This window comes from Petaurus breviceps, unplaced genomic scaffold, assembly GCF_028583685.1.
Source record: "Petaurus breviceps papuanus isolate PSGF00001 unplaced genomic scaffold, PetGlider_PUasm1.0 164, whole genome shotgun sequence".
NCBI lineage: Eukaryota > Metazoa > Chordata > Mammalia > Diprotodontia > Petauridae > Petaurus > Petaurus breviceps.
Window position 1 is genome coordinate 3,646,252 of NW_027185735.1, and position 15,534 is coordinate 3,661,785.

The 15,534-nt window shown below is 41.8% G+C and overlaps 2 pseudogenes; both read left to right on the top strand.

Moving 5' to 3' along the window:
• Positions 1-1,134: 1,134 nt before the first annotated feature.
• LOC138156779 (polyadenylate-binding protein 1 pseudogene) lies at positions 1,135-3,555 on the top strand (annotated as a pseudogene).
• Positions 3,556-11,819: 8,264 nt separating this feature from the next.
• LOC138156948 (ribonuclease H1 pseudogene) lies at positions 11,820-12,809 on the top strand (annotated as a pseudogene).
• Positions 12,810-15,534: the final 2,725 nt, after the last annotated feature.

A 15,534-nucleotide genomic window follows, 5' to 3' on the forward strand; every position in this document is an offset into this window, starting at 1 on the left:
TAGAAGCTGTCTGCCAGGAACTGTCTATGCTTACATGGGTACAGGATCACTCCATTAAGGCTACTGGATCATGGTTCCCTTTTGGCAGATTCAGGTGGGCTCTCCCATTTCACTAGCAAGTCAGCCTTAGTGACCAAGCTGACTGGTCTATTCTAGCTAAGGCTGGTTGACCAACAGAAAAAACCATGGAGTTTTTTTAAATACAGATTTTTAAAAAGATGTAGTTGTGATATAGAGGGGGAGGAGTCAAGATGGCAGAGTAGAAGCAGGTCCTCTGCAGGGCTCTGGCTTCCACCTTTCCCACTTCATGTAAAAAGGGGACTCTGAACAAACTGGAGCTACAGAACCCACAAAATGACACAGAGAAGCTAACCTCACACTGAGGAGAGTCCAGCAGTCCAGCAGGAATCGGCCAGTGCAGCATTCTGGGAGCTGAGCCCAGCTTCTTTTAGAACCAGAGGGCAAAATAGAGATTGAAAGAATGCACTGATTACCTCCTGAAAAAGATGCCAAAAAGAAAACTCACAGGAATATTATAGCCAGGTTCCTAAATTCCCAGATCAAGGAGAGAATATTACAAGCAGCTAGGAAGAAACAATTTGAATATTGTGGAAACACAATCAGGACAACACGGGATCTGGCAGCTTCTACACTGAAGGATCGAAGGGCTTTGAATGTGATATTCCGGAGGTCAAAGGAGCTGGGATTAAAACCAAGAATCAGCCTTCTCCCCGGCGGTTAGTGCTGTGATTGCAGAGTGTGTGCTCCGGCCGGGAACACACATTTATTATTTAAAAAAATACAAAAAAATCTTTTAAAAAACCCACAAAAAAAATTATAAAAAATCCGCGTCTCCCCCACCAGAGACTTTTATTTTTTTTCCTCTTTTATAAGAGCAGCTCCAAGAGGGAACGAAGAGACAGGCCTTCCCCGCCGCCAGGACCACAGCCACCTCCCGAGCCAGCCCCTGAGCAAGCAGTACAGGTAGCCGGCAGTGGATCGTACCCGTTCCGTGGCCGTTGAGTAGTTTTCGATTCCGGTTGATTTTTGTCCCTTTGCTCTTGCCCTCTCTCCTCTCCCCCCTAGCCCCCCGGCTCCAGACTCCGGCCCCCCACACTCCCCTACCTCTTCCCACGGAAAGTTCGCGGCTTGTGGCCCTTCAGGCGGTGGCGCCGAGATGAACCCCAGCACCCCCAGCTACCCTATGGCCTCGCTCTACATGGGGGATCTGCACCCCGATGTGACCGAGGCGATGCTCTACGAGAAGTTCAGCCCAGCCGGGCCCATCCTCTCCATCCGGGTCTGCAGGGACATGATCACCCGCCGCTCCCTGGGCTACGCCTATGTCAACTTCCAGCAGCCCGCGGATGCTGAACGGGCTTTAGATACAATGAATTTTGATGTCATTAAGGGCAAGCCAGTGCATATCATGTGGTCTCAACGTGATCCATCACTACGTAAAAGTGGTGTGGGCAATATATTCATCAAAAATTTTGATAAATCCATTGATAATAAAGCATTGTATGATACATTTTCTGCTTTTGGAAACATCCTTTCTTGTAAGGTGGTATGTGATGAAAATGGGTCAAAGGGCTATGGATTTGTACACTTTGAGACCCAAGAAGCTGCTGAAAGAGCTATTGAAAAAATGAATGGAATGCTTCTTAATGATCGAAAAGTCTCTGTTGGTCGATTTAAATCCCGTAAAGAAAGAGAAGCAGAACTTGGAGCTAGAGCAAAAGAGTTCACCAATGTTTACATAAAAAATTTTGGTGAAGACATGGATGATGAAAGACTGAAGGAGCTCTTTGGCATGTTTGGACCTGCTTTAAGTGTAAAAGTAATGACTGATGAAAGTGGAAAATCCAAAGGTTTTGGCTTTGTGAGTTTTGAAAGACATGAAGATGCACAAAAAGCTGTAGATGAGATGAATGGAAAAGAACTGAATGGAAAACAAATTTATGTTGGCCGAGCTCAGAAAAAAGTTGAAAGACAGACGGAACTCAAGCGCAAATTTGAACAAATGAAGCAGGATAGGATCACCAGATACCAGGGTGTTAACCTGTATGTGAAAAATCTTGATGACGGCATTGATGATGAGCCTCTTCGAAAAGAGTTCTCACCATTTGGTACAATCACTAGTGCAAAGGTGATGATGGAAGGTGGCCGCAGCAAAGGGTTTGGGTTTGTATGTTTCTCTTCACCAGAAGAAGCCACCAAAGCAGTCACAGAAATGAATGGCAGGATTGTTGCCACTAAGACATTGTTGGTAGCTTTAGCCCAGCGCAAAGAGGAGCAGCAGTCTCACCTCACAAACCAGTATATGCAGAGAATGGCTAGCGTCAGAGCTGTGCCCAACCCTGTAATCAATCCCTATCAGCCTCCTTCAGGTTACTTCATGGCAGCTATTCCTCAGACTCAGAACCGTGCTGCATACTATCCTGCTAGCCAAATTGCTCAACTCAGACCAAGTCCTCGCTGGACTGCTCAGGGTGCCAGACCTCATCCATTCCAGAACATGCCCAGTGCTATCCACCCAGCAGCTCCTAGGCCACCATTTAGTACAATGAGACCAGCTTCTTCACAAGTTCCACGAGTCATGTCAACACAGCATGTTGCAAACACATCAACTCAGACAATGGGTCCACGTCCTGCAGCAGCTGCTGCTGCAGCCACTCCTGCTGTCCGCACAGTTCCACAGTATAAGTATGCTGCAGGTGTTCGCAATCCTCAACAGCATCTCAATGCACAGCCACAGGTTACCATGCAGCAGCCTGCTGTTCACATGCAAGGTCAGGAACCTTTAACTGCTTCCATGTTGGCATCCGCCCCTCCTCAAGAGCAAAAGCAGATGTTGGGTGAAAGGCTGTTTCCACTCATTCAGGCCATGCACCCTACCCTTGCTGGTAAAATCACTGGCATGTTGCTAGAAATTGACAACTCTGAGCTGCTTGAGTCTCCTGAGTCTCTTCGCTCTAAGGTTGATGAAGCCGTAGCCATACTGCAAGCTCACCAAGCTAAAGAAGCTGCCCAGAAAGCAGTTAACAGTGCCACTGGCATTCCACCTGTTTAAAAGAAAAGATCAGGGACCACGAAATGGAACCTCTGCTTCACCGAAGAAAAATATCTAAACATCGAAAAACTTAAATATTGTGAAAAAACATTGCAAAATATAAAATAAATAAAAAAAGGAAAGGAAACTTTGAACCTGATGTACCGAGCAAATGCCAGGTCTAGCAAACTTAATGCTAGTCCTAGATTACTTATTGATTTAAAAACAAAAAACAAGATAAACAAAAAATAAACCCAAAAAATAGTAAAATACATAAAAACAAATTAATGTTTTATAGATCTGGGGAGAAAAGAATTTTCAGCACAGTACAAAAATTTAAAGCATTCCTTTCTTTAATTTTGTAATTCTTTACTGTGGAAAAGCTCAGAATATCATCACTGTTTTAGATAACAGAATTGATAGCTGAGCAAGGAAACGTAATTTGGATTATAAAATTCTTGCTTTAATAAAAATTCCTTAAACAGTGAAAAAAAAACCAAGAATCACCTACCCAGCAAAACTGAGTATCATGTTTCAGGGGAAAATATGGTCATTCCATGAAATAGAGGACTTTCAAGCATTCTTGATGAAAAAAAAACAGAGTTGAATAGAAAATTTGACATTCAGATACAAGAAGCAAGAGAAACATGAGAAGGTAAACAGGGAAAAGAAATCATCAAAGTTGAACTATTAACATTCCTGCATGGAAAACCAATAATTGTATTTGCTGAAATTTTTGAAAATTGAAGTTGCTGAAACTTTTCTCAGTATGAAAATAGTTGAAGGGAATAGAAATATATATGTCTATTTATGAGGGTATATTGGCCATATGAATACATTTGTGAATGTGTGTGTATATATGTTTACAGGTATACATAGAGGGCACAGGACCAACTTAATAGGAAGGGATGGTATTTAAAAGGTGAAATTAAGAGGTGAGAGAGGAAAATAATGAAAGGAGATGGGGAGAGACAGAATGGGGTAAACTATCTCATATAGAAGAGGCAAGGGAAAATGGTTACAATGGAGAAGAAGAATAGGAAGGCAAAAGGGAAATGGGTCAACCTTACTCTCATTAAATTTGGCTTGGGGAAGGAATGAAATACATACTAAATAGGGTACCTTACCCTCCAGGAGAGTAGGGGCAAAGGGGAAGAGATGGGGGATGATGAAAGGGAGAGCAGGTTGGGGGGGAGGGAGGGAAGTTGGAAGCACCCACTTTTGAAAAGGTACAGGATCAAAGTGGAGAATAAAACAAGTGGGAGGTGGGATAGGAGTCAGTCTTTTACAGTATATCTACTACGTTAATGTTTTGCATTAGCTACACATGTACAACCTGTACTGAACTGCTTATCTTTCAGGTAAGGGTGGGTAACAAGGGAGGAAGAGAATGAATCTGGAATTCAAAGTTTTAAAATCAAATGTTTAAATATATATATATATATATATATAATATATATATATATATATAATATATATACTATTATTAATACTATTTTACATGTGATTGGGAAATAAGATATACAGGTACTGGGGCATAGAGAACCACCATGCCCTACTGGAAAAGTCGAAAGGGGTATGAGAGAAAATATGGGAGATAGAAGATTGGAGGAGAGTATATTCTGTGGGACTGCAATTTTAGGATGGTGGGTAGGGGAAAAATTGGGAGAAAATTTGTAACTCAAAATCAGGTGGAAATGAATGATGAAATGAATGAATAATCAGAAGTTAATAAAGCATTTGGAAAATGGGAAAAAAAGATGAAGTTGTGTAAGAGGAGAGGTGGAAACTTTGTCTGAGGCACACAACACACACAATATGAGCTCAGACATTGTCATGAGACTCCTTAAGCCTATCTATATGAAATATGCCTTGAGGGTATAACCAGTGGGAATAACTATGAATATGTTAACATATTTTTCTTTTTAAATTTCAAAAATGAATTATTTTTGCTGGGGTGGAGCATGCCTTGCAGTTATATTCATACACAATATAGAGGCTTTAGAAATTTCAATAGATTTCACCCTCCAAAGTTACAAAGGATGCCTTAATTTCTAAATCAAAAGACCTTTCATCATTCCTCAATCTTATTGACTGTCTCTGTGGCTTTTGACACTAATAATCACCCTTTCTTCCTTAATACTCTTTTTTCTCTTAGTTTTAGTAATATTGTTCTCTCTTGATGTCCTCCTACCTGTCTGAATGCTCCTCAGTTTTCTTTGCTGGAGAAAAAAGATGATGGATGTTTTGTTTCAGCCGCTTCTTTTCTTTCCTCCATCAGAGAGCTGCAGAGATAACTCATTTTTATGGGTCAGGACTACCCATCTTATCCACCAAACAGGGCAAGTCTCACTTAATATGAAAAGCTACTTACCCTATGGTTCCCACATAGAAGTGGAAAATGAAGATTTATGTTGAAAGCAAGCTTTTGTAACCTATGGAGCAGACATTCCAAAAAGCAAAGTGAAAAATTTGGGTAAGTTTAGATTGAGACATTGGGAGATGGGGGAGTTAGGAATGGCCAGGGAATTGTATTAGCAAGCACCCTAGAACACCCAGGATGGCCTGCTAGCACAGGTTCTTTGATCTGCTTTTCTTAAAGGAAAGGCAACTTTTAAAGAGGTCAACAGGGAGGCGGAGCCAAGATGGCAGAGTAGAAGCACGACCTTCCTGCGGCTCCGGCTTCCACCCTCCCCAATCCATGTAAAAAGGGGACTCTAAACAAACTTTGGAGCTGCAGAACCCACAAAATGACACAGAGAAGCTAACCTCCAGCTGAGGACAGCCCGGCAGGCCAGCAGGAATTGGCCAGCGCAGCGCTCTGGGAGCCGAGCCCAGCACCATGCCCAGGCTTTAGCCCCAGGGTGGGCCTGACCAGCCGCCAGCCAGAGGGACTCCAGATCAGCAGCAGCTGTGGCCGTTTCCAGATTTATCAATACATAGATGCGAAGGACAAGGTGAGAGGCCAGTGCAGTCTGGACTTTGGGACCCAGGAAGTGGGAGTGTGTGGCTTTTACCCCCGGAGCAAGAAACCGCTGAGACGCCAGCACAGCCTGCCAGCATCACGTGGCAGCTTCAGCTCCTGGCCTGCAGAGTGTAGGGGGACCAAGCACCAGTCTGAGGGGTCATCGCTATTGCTTTAACCTGCTTGGATCTGGATTGCAGTCTAGGGTGGAGGTCCTAGGGTGTGTGTCCAGCTTGCCAGAGCATGTGGAGACCTCAGAGAGGGCACCCATCTAATACCTCAGGCAGCTGAGAAATCCCCAGCATTTGGGACAAAAGCTCCCCTGTCTGGTGGCAGAGTCCTACTGTGACAAAAAGCACAGGGGTGAAGTGACTGAGGGGTGACATGATCAAACAAAGGAAACAAAGCAGACAGAAGATTCCAACATTACACTCCTATTTTGGGGATAAGAAGGAGCAAGGCATGGAACAGGAGGAAAACAGTGAAGTCAGAACTCCTGCACCAAATGCTTCAAAGGAAAATACAAGCTGGTTACAGGCCATAGAAGACCTTAAGAAGCAGATAAGAGAAGTGGAGGAAAAATTGGGAAGAGAAATGAGAACAATGCAAGAAAATTATGAAATGAGAGTCAACAGCCTGACTGAGGAAAATAATACCTTAAAAAACAGACTGACTGAAATGGCAAAGGAGGCTCAAAAAGGCAATGAGGAGAAGAATGCCTTAAAAAGTTGAATTTGCCCAATGGAAAAAGAATCTCAAAAGCTCACTGAGGAGAATCATTGCTTCAGAATTAGATTGGAGCAAATGGAAGCTAATGACTTTATGAGAAATCAAGATGCTGTTAAACAGATCCAAACAAATGAAAGAATAGAAGGCAATGTGAAATATCTCATAGGAAAAACCACTGACCTGGAAAATAGATCCAGGAGAGATAATTTAAAAATTATTGGACTGCCTGAGAGCCATGACCAAAGTAAGAGCCTGGAAAGCATCTTCCAGGAAGTTCTCAAAGAAAACTGCCCTGATGTTTTAGAACCAGAGGGCAAAATAGAGGTTGAAAGAATCCACCGATCACCTCCTGAAAAATATCCCAAAAAGAAAACTCCTAGGAATATTATAGCCAGGTTCCGGAATTCCCAGATTAAGGAGAGAATATTACAAGCAGCCAGGAAGAAACAATTTGAATATTGTGGAAACACAATCAGGACAACACGGGATCTGGGAGCTTCTACACTGAGGGATCGAAGGGCCTGGAATGTGATATTCCCGAGGTCAAGGGAGCTGGGATTAAAACCAAGAGTCACTTACCCAGCAAAACTGAGTATCATGTTTCAGGGGAAAATATGGTCATTCAGTGGAATACAGGACTTTCAAGCATTCTTGCTGAAAAAACCAGACTTGAATAGAAAATTTGACATTCAGATACAAGAAGCAAGAGAAGCATGAGAAGGTAAACAGGGAAAAGAAATCATAAGGAACTTATCAAAGTTGAACTATTTTTTTTTTAAGCAATTGGGGTTGAGTGGCTTGTTCGGGGTTGCATGGCCAGTTGTTGTTTCTGGGTGTGGTGCTGGGTGTCTGGGCCCGGATTTGATCTGGGTCGTCCTGGCACTGAAGCTGGTGCTCTTGCTCGCTGAGCCACCTGGCCAAAGTTGAACTATTAACATTCCTACATGGATAAACAGTAATTGTAACCTATGAAACTTTTCTCAGTAGTTGAAGGGATTAGAAATATATATATATATGTCTTTATATGAGGGTATGCGGGCATATGAATACATATGTGAATGTGTATATATACATTTACAGATATACATAGATAGAGGGCACGGGACCAATTTAACAGGAAGGGATGATACTTAAAAGGTGAAATTAAGAGGTGAGAGGAATATAATGAGAGGAGATGGGGAGAGACAGAGTGGGGCAAACTATCTCATACAGAAGAGGCAAGGGAAAATGGTTACAATGGAGGGGAAGAATAGGAAGGCAAAAGTGAATGGGTCAACCTTATTCCTATTGAATCTGGCTTGAGAAGGGAGGGAAATACACACTAAATAGGGGATCTCACCCTCCAGGAGAATAAGGGGGGAAGGGGATGTGAGGGGGGATGATGGAAGGGAGGGCAGGCTGGGGAGGAGGGAAGTTGGAAGCACCCACTTTTGAAAAGGGACAGGATCAAAGTAGAGAATAGAACAAGTGTGAGGTGGGATAGGAGGGAGGGAAATATAGTCAGTCTTTTACAATACATCTACTATGTTATTGTTTTGCATTAGCCACACATGTACAACCTATACTGAACTGCTTGTCCCCCCAGTGAGGGTGGGTGGCAGGGGGGGGGAAGGGAATGAATCTGGAATTGAAAGTTTTAAAATCAAATATTCAGATATATATATATATGTGTGTGTGTGTGTGTGTGTGTGTGTGTGTGTGTGTGTGTGTATTATTAATACCATCTTACATGTAATTAAGAAAAAAGATATACAGGCACTGAGGCATAGAGACCCACTGGAAAAGTTGAAACGGGTATGGGAGAAAATATGGGAGAGAGCAGATTGGAGGTGGGGATATCCTGTGGAACTGCTGTTTTGGGGGGATGGGTGGGAGAAAAACGGGGAGAAAATTTGTAACTCAAAGTCTGGCAGAAATGAATGATGTAAATCAGCAGTTAATAAAGCATTTAAATAAAGAGGTCAACAATCTACTTTAATTACATTCATTTGTTCAGGGAATAGGTCAGCACTCTGAACATGGAGAAAACACAAGCAGACAAAGTACAGAGATTCAACAGACAGGGCTCCTACTGTCTGAACATAGCAAAATTGTTATGTATAGAACATAACATATCATACTCCCCACCCTATACATTCTTTGGGAGTTAGTATCTTTGGGGAGTGAGCAACCAGTTCCTCCTCCTTTAAACCAAAACAAAAATGTCAAAGTCCTCTTGGGGGTGTGTCCTTCTTCCCACAAAGTCGTTCCAGGCTCCCTCTCAGCACTCTCAGGTGGAGGCATGCTCTAATGAGCCAAGTTCCAGTCTTAACACTGATCTGGCTGCCACTTCCAAGTCCTGAGGGATGACTGAGCAACAAAGCCAATAAGGTGGGGAGGGAGGGGGGTTTACAGCACTTCCCTCCACCCACCACAGAAAACCCCACCCCCTGGGTCCAAAATCATCCCAGGGGAAAGCAGCAGGAAAGCACTCTCAATGCTCCTGCCTTACTGTAAAGTTTTCATTTTGCCCTGGGGCTGAGCTCCAGGGTTCTTCCTCTCACAAGATCTAGTTGCTCCAGGCTCCTGCCTGAGTACACAAGCAGGCAGCTCTCCACTCCTGCTCTCACCTCACCAGGGTCTGCATGCAGGCAGCTCTCTGCTCCTGTTCCATGACTCCACTTCACTTCCACTGTTTCTGCCACTTCTGAATACTGCTCCAACCCTCACTTCAAAGTCTAGGTGGCACAATACACTTTCAGGGCCTTCACCCCTCCAAAACCTACATGACTCAGCACAGGTATGAATTATCAGGGTTTAAAGGAGATCATCCCTCAGATGTTCACAATTTAGCCTGAGCCTGGGAAACTGAACTCCAAAAAGAAAAAAAAATTCAACCTTGCTTGTGCTTATAGGGATGAAGAACAGTGTCGTGAATAACATCTGTGGGTTCATTATCAGTAGAATGTGGAGGTTATCATCTATGACTGTATAGTTTTTAAATCATTGAAGAATATCATCATCTTTTGCTAATTCTTAGAGCTGCTTTTACTTATGACCACTTTTTATCATTTAGAAACCCACTGTGAACTGCAAATATATGACATCACCCACCACATCATCCTGATTAGTTCTTTCTGGGACTCTTTGAGATGCAGAACTCAGGCCTTAGTCCTAGCCATTATCCTTCCCTTGCAAGTGATCATGCTTATTCTGACCTCTCAAATGAATCCAATTCAACTACCTTGATAGTTTATAAATGATTCCCAAGGCATTAAAAGTTTCAATGAATATATCCAAATGTAATTCATTCTTTTGCAAAGTCACTTCAGTCTCAAGGACTTTACATACTAAGTCTAAAGCCTATGAATGATTTCACTGAAACATATTATCACCCTGCATATCCCTGCTGTATTAGGACAAAGCAAATCTCATTTCATAAATGTTTAGTGACCTACAAGTGTCTCATTTCATCCCATCACAAAACCTGAACTAAAAGAGTGCTGGCATCAGAGTTGAGCCTCCTTTATTCCTTTCCATGAGCAGGATGCTAAATCACAGGAGTACATCCTAGGGATAACTTTATTGCCTTTGGGGGAAAACATCCCCACCAGAGGAGGAACCCTGGTCCTACCACAAATAGATACTGACTTTTTGTATTTTAGTTATCTTAATTTTTTTAAGCAGAATATAAATACCTAACCAGACATATTGTAGTGTTTAAAATAATTTTAATTGTTAAGAAACAGCTTTTCAAAAAAACTTCAATATTCCTGTGCTGAGAATTAAAGAAGAATTAAAGTTACAAATCATTTTACAGATGAGAAAACTGAGGCCCACAAAAATTAAATTACTTTATCATATTCACATTAACAGATAACAGGTAGAACTTAAACTTCAAGTTGTTTCTATGAATTCATATTCAGTGCTCTGACAACTGGAGAGAAGAAGACCTTGAATAAATGAAGCTCACTTTAAATGTAATTGGTAGTTACTGGACAGAAGAGAGAATGGATAAACAGTATTATATTTTGTGCAATACAAGCTGTGAAACTATTAAGCTATCACAATTTAAAAGGCCTTTAAGGTGAGAAAAATTATTCTTCTTCCATTATAGTGAACATTATATTTACAATTAGCCACAATCTGCTGATGAAATTTATCATAGACTAAACTAATAAAAACAAGACAATGTGTTATTATATAACTCAAACTGACCACAGCCTTTTGAAACTTCCTGATGAGAATTAATAGCATTTAAACAAACTTCGCCACATTTCTATAGGCACCTCATTTTTCTTGAGGTTCTTTCATCTATTACCTGGTAGTGAACTAGGTCATAGCTTATCAGCTGAATTCATTTTGACAGAGAAGTCTCCTGATGAGGTGTCAACAATGTAGTGTCAGAGCCAAAACTATTCCTGAAATTAATATGATGGAGGAAAAGTAACCTTTTGATGCTCAGGACAGCAATTACTGAACTACAAAAATAGAACCTTAAATCATCCTCCATTTAGGAAAGCAGCTATTATTCATTGACGAAATGAAAGCAGTGCTGACCTAAGTTTGCAGTTAGAACAAAACTCACTATTTTGATCTTGTTAGGCATATCAACTCTAGTTATATGAAGACAAATCACCACATAAAATATTCTTGAACTGATAGCTAATAGGCCTATCAATGTTTTTGTTGCCTAAAAACAAACAGGAAAAACTCTAAAGCCCCAGTGGATAGCAAAATGTACTTCTTCCTGAAGAGATAGGAATAAGAGTTGTGATTAAAAATAAACTGCAGTACAAGAATATCTATCTTTTGATAACTTCATTTTAGTCTATATATAGGTATATAGGTACAAGATGTTTTGACCAAATGGTTTCTATTTAAATAATATTAAAATTGTGTTTCAAAATATCCACAAACATGGTTCTAGGTATCTGTAAATATTTTGAATAAGTAAAATAGACTATTGGTAAAGTTTGCCACAACAGTGTTCAATGTTTTATCATTTTTGTAGACAAAATAGTTGCTTTATTAAAAAATCATTCTTATGGACCTCGGCGCGGAGAACGTCACAGCAGCCGCCGGGGCGGAAACTCTGGCCCCCAGTCCTCTCCTGCCCCCGGCGCGGGAAGCGCCCTCCCCGCGGCCGCTATGTCCCCTGTGCCCCAGAGAGGGCCATGCTGAGGCTCGGGGCCGCTGTCTCCAGAGTTGTCTCGGGTGCCTTCGACAGCTGTGGCGCGCGCGTCGTCTGAGCGCCGGCATGTTCTATGCCGTGAGGAGGGGTCGCAAGACCAGCGTGTTCCCCACCTGGAGTGAATGTCAAGCACAATTGAACCGATTTCCTGGTGCCAGGTTCAAGAAGTTTGCTACCAAGGATGAGGCTTGGGCCTTTGTCCGAAATACTGCAAGCCCTTATTGTTCAACAGAGCAGAAAAAGAAAACTGACGCACAAGACCCCGAAGTGAAACCACACAAGAGACCCTGTGAGTCATCAGATGAAGAGGAAGAGCCTTGTGCAAAGCTTACAAAACAAAATACAGACTCGGTACCTTTACTTAGCAAAGAAACATTTTCTTACATGGGAGATGCAGCTGTGGTTTACACTGATGGCTGCTGCTCTGGTAATGGGAAGAGGAAAGCTCAAGCAGGCATTGGTGTTTATTGGGGGCCAAGCCATCCCCTAAATGTGGGTGATAGACTTCCTGGGCAACAGACAAACCAAAGAGCAGAAATACATGATGCCTGCAAAGCAATGGAACAAGCCAAGAATCAGAACATCACTAAACTGGTTCTCTACACAGATAGTATGTTTACTATAAATGGTATAACAAGTTGGGTTAAAGACTGGAAGAAAAATGGCTGGAAAACAAGCACAGGAAAAGATATCATTAACAAAGAAGACTTTGTTAAGCTTGATACACTTATTCAAGACATAGACATTAAATGGATTCATGTTCCTGGTCATTCAGGGTTTACAGGCAATGAAGAAGCTGATAGATTAGCAAGAGAAGGAGATAAAAAATCTCAAGAATCAACATAGCATAATTTTTATAATCTAATTAAAGAGCAAACCAAGAAAAAGAATCATTCTTAGCTGGAAAGAAGGTGGTAATTTTTCCAACCCTTGTGTGATTCAACTAGCATGCATGTTTCTGACTGGGTAGAGGGTAAGTCAATTTTCTGGGATGTGTTTAGCATTACTAATCACTTAGTAATAATTCAGAATCATAAAAACAAAACTCTTAAATCCCAAATTCAAAACAAATTCTATAAACAGTTGCTTTCCAATTTTCCAAGATATTTATCATTACTATCTTCAAAACTGTACATGCAGAATGAGACAAGATGTCAGAGGAGCATGAAGAAGTACAGCTGAATTATCTACAACTCCTCCACAAAGACCTAGAAAAAAACATAAAACCAAATTTTGATTGGTAAATACAACAAATTCACAGGGTCATTTTTCTAATCCATGATGACATTGGAAACAGGCAAAGACTGGGGACATTGAGGATATATCCACCTAAAAACAGCCATAAGGTATATTCCAGCCCAGGGAATGAAGAAGGCCTGCCTGTATCTGTGCAACAGGGCAAGAAGAGTATCCAGACCTCTTAAAACCACACATACCTTATTTCTTTCTAACTCTGACCTGACACTTCTCCTTGCATTTACCATCATATAACCTAAACAAGGCAATATTTGCCTCTCTTTCTCTCACTCTCCAGCCTGCATTCAGCAGCAGGAGAAGGGAAGAGGATGGAAAGAGATAACAGCATTACAAAGAAATGTCCAGCAGTCCAGCTGCAGTTTAAACCTCTTGGTGTTAGATTACTCATTCACACAGCAACATAAAAACAGAACAGATAGAGACACTGACAGGAAAGTTCCAAAAGCTCACAGAGGATTGTCAGAAATCCTCAGCACAAATCACATATTTGCTTGGCCTACAGATAGATGCTAATGCAGGCCAGGTAAGACAGATAACCCAGGCACTGATCCCCAGGTGTAGGTGGAAACTGGCCCATCCTTTCTTCCTGCCCTTGAACACACAGAGGCTGTTAATTACACAGACAGACACTTTACACAGAAACACAAAGAACGCATATATAAACGAGTTTCACTTGATCATTTTTTTTCTTATCCTTCCCTTTATATTTTGGCAGCTCATCCAAATTCTGTACCCTATTTCCCAAGGGACTATTAGCTGGTGCTTCCTGACACTGCTCCAATTTCTTTTGGGGCTTGGACTGTGCTTTCCCCATTTTCAAGGGAGAGGCCCTTCCTCTCTGACAGGAGGTCACCCACCTGCCTGCAGGCACCCATCAGTGCTCTCAAAGAGTCCTTTCCCTTGGAGCCTGCAGTCCTTCTCTCTACACAAATTTTAGAGGCTCTTCCTCTCTGGTCTCCCTTGACCCAGCCAATAGGCTTCCAGACTCTTGAGGCTGGCTTGGTAATCTTACCTCAGGGCTACACTCGTATAGTTCTCCAACTGCTGATCTCGATTAACTCACCATCCATAGAGCTTCAGATCCATCACTTTCACTTTTCCCCTTTCCCCTTCACTGAGGTTCTCTACTTCGGGCACTTTGCTCGGTGGGGAGGAGAAACATCACCCTGCTTCAGAGACTGCAGGAACAAAGTGTCCCATGGGTGCCTGCCTCCAAATAGGGATGGTGGTTGTTCCCACCGAGTCACGTAATCCTAGAGAGCCCCCAAACTGTATGGGATACAGAGACACTAACCCAAATTGACTACTCAGAGACCTCAAAGTGAAGGTAGACAGTTTTATTAAAATCTTGCAAGAAGTGGACAGTCCAATCACTGGAATTATGCCCAGAGAGAGGAAGCCAGAGTACAGAAGCAGAAACTGGGTAGATCATTCATCCCTCCCATACATTACTATCTGTGCAAAGCTTTACTTAGGATTGGCTCTTGTGGTTACTTTTCCTAATATGGTACATGGAGTGATGGTGGGCTGATTAGAGGTAAAGATGAAAACAGCTTATACAGGAGAATATCTAAAGTTTCATTTCTCTTAAATCATGTGATTTCTAGGAAAATGAAACTTAGGCCTAAGGCTCCTAATACTCTAGTGAACAGTCTGAGAAACCACACACCAAATTCCATAAAAGAATGAAGGACAAACACAATAACAAACTATGCAGTTTCCAGAATTGCAATTCCCTTGGCTCAATTAATGACCCTTGTTACTGCAGACTTTGTAGTCTTTTATTTTTTGTTGACATTTTTGGTGTCAGAAGAGAGATTCAAAAAATCCTGCCCAGTCAGCTACCAGCTTTGACTTTGAATGCCTGGCAGTAGCATGGACCCTTTGGGTCCAGTTTAGATTGAATTTATGAGTTGGGCTTTAGTAAGTGATCTTTCAAAACTCTGAACTCTTGTCTCTTTTGGTTGAGTTCCTGGTTCTTTGATCAAGGGTTGACTGCTGGGTACATGTTTTCAAATTATGGAGTATGTACTTATAAGTACTTAGATAATTTAACTAAGTCTGACTCCTGATATTGCTGAACACAGTGGGGTTCTTTTGATTGCAACAAAATCAAATCATTTCTAGACAAGATTGGGGTCCTTCATCAAAATCCCCACTGGGATGTATTCTTGTATCATGGAGACAGGAGGACCTGAGTTCAAATCCGGCCTCAGACACTTAACACAAAAACTAGCCATGTGATCTTGGGCAAGTCACTTAACCCCAATTTCCCTTCAAAAAAAAAAGAATTAGTTTCCCTGTTAGATCTATGGAAAAGGGAAGAATTTATGACCAAATGAGATACAGTGAACATTA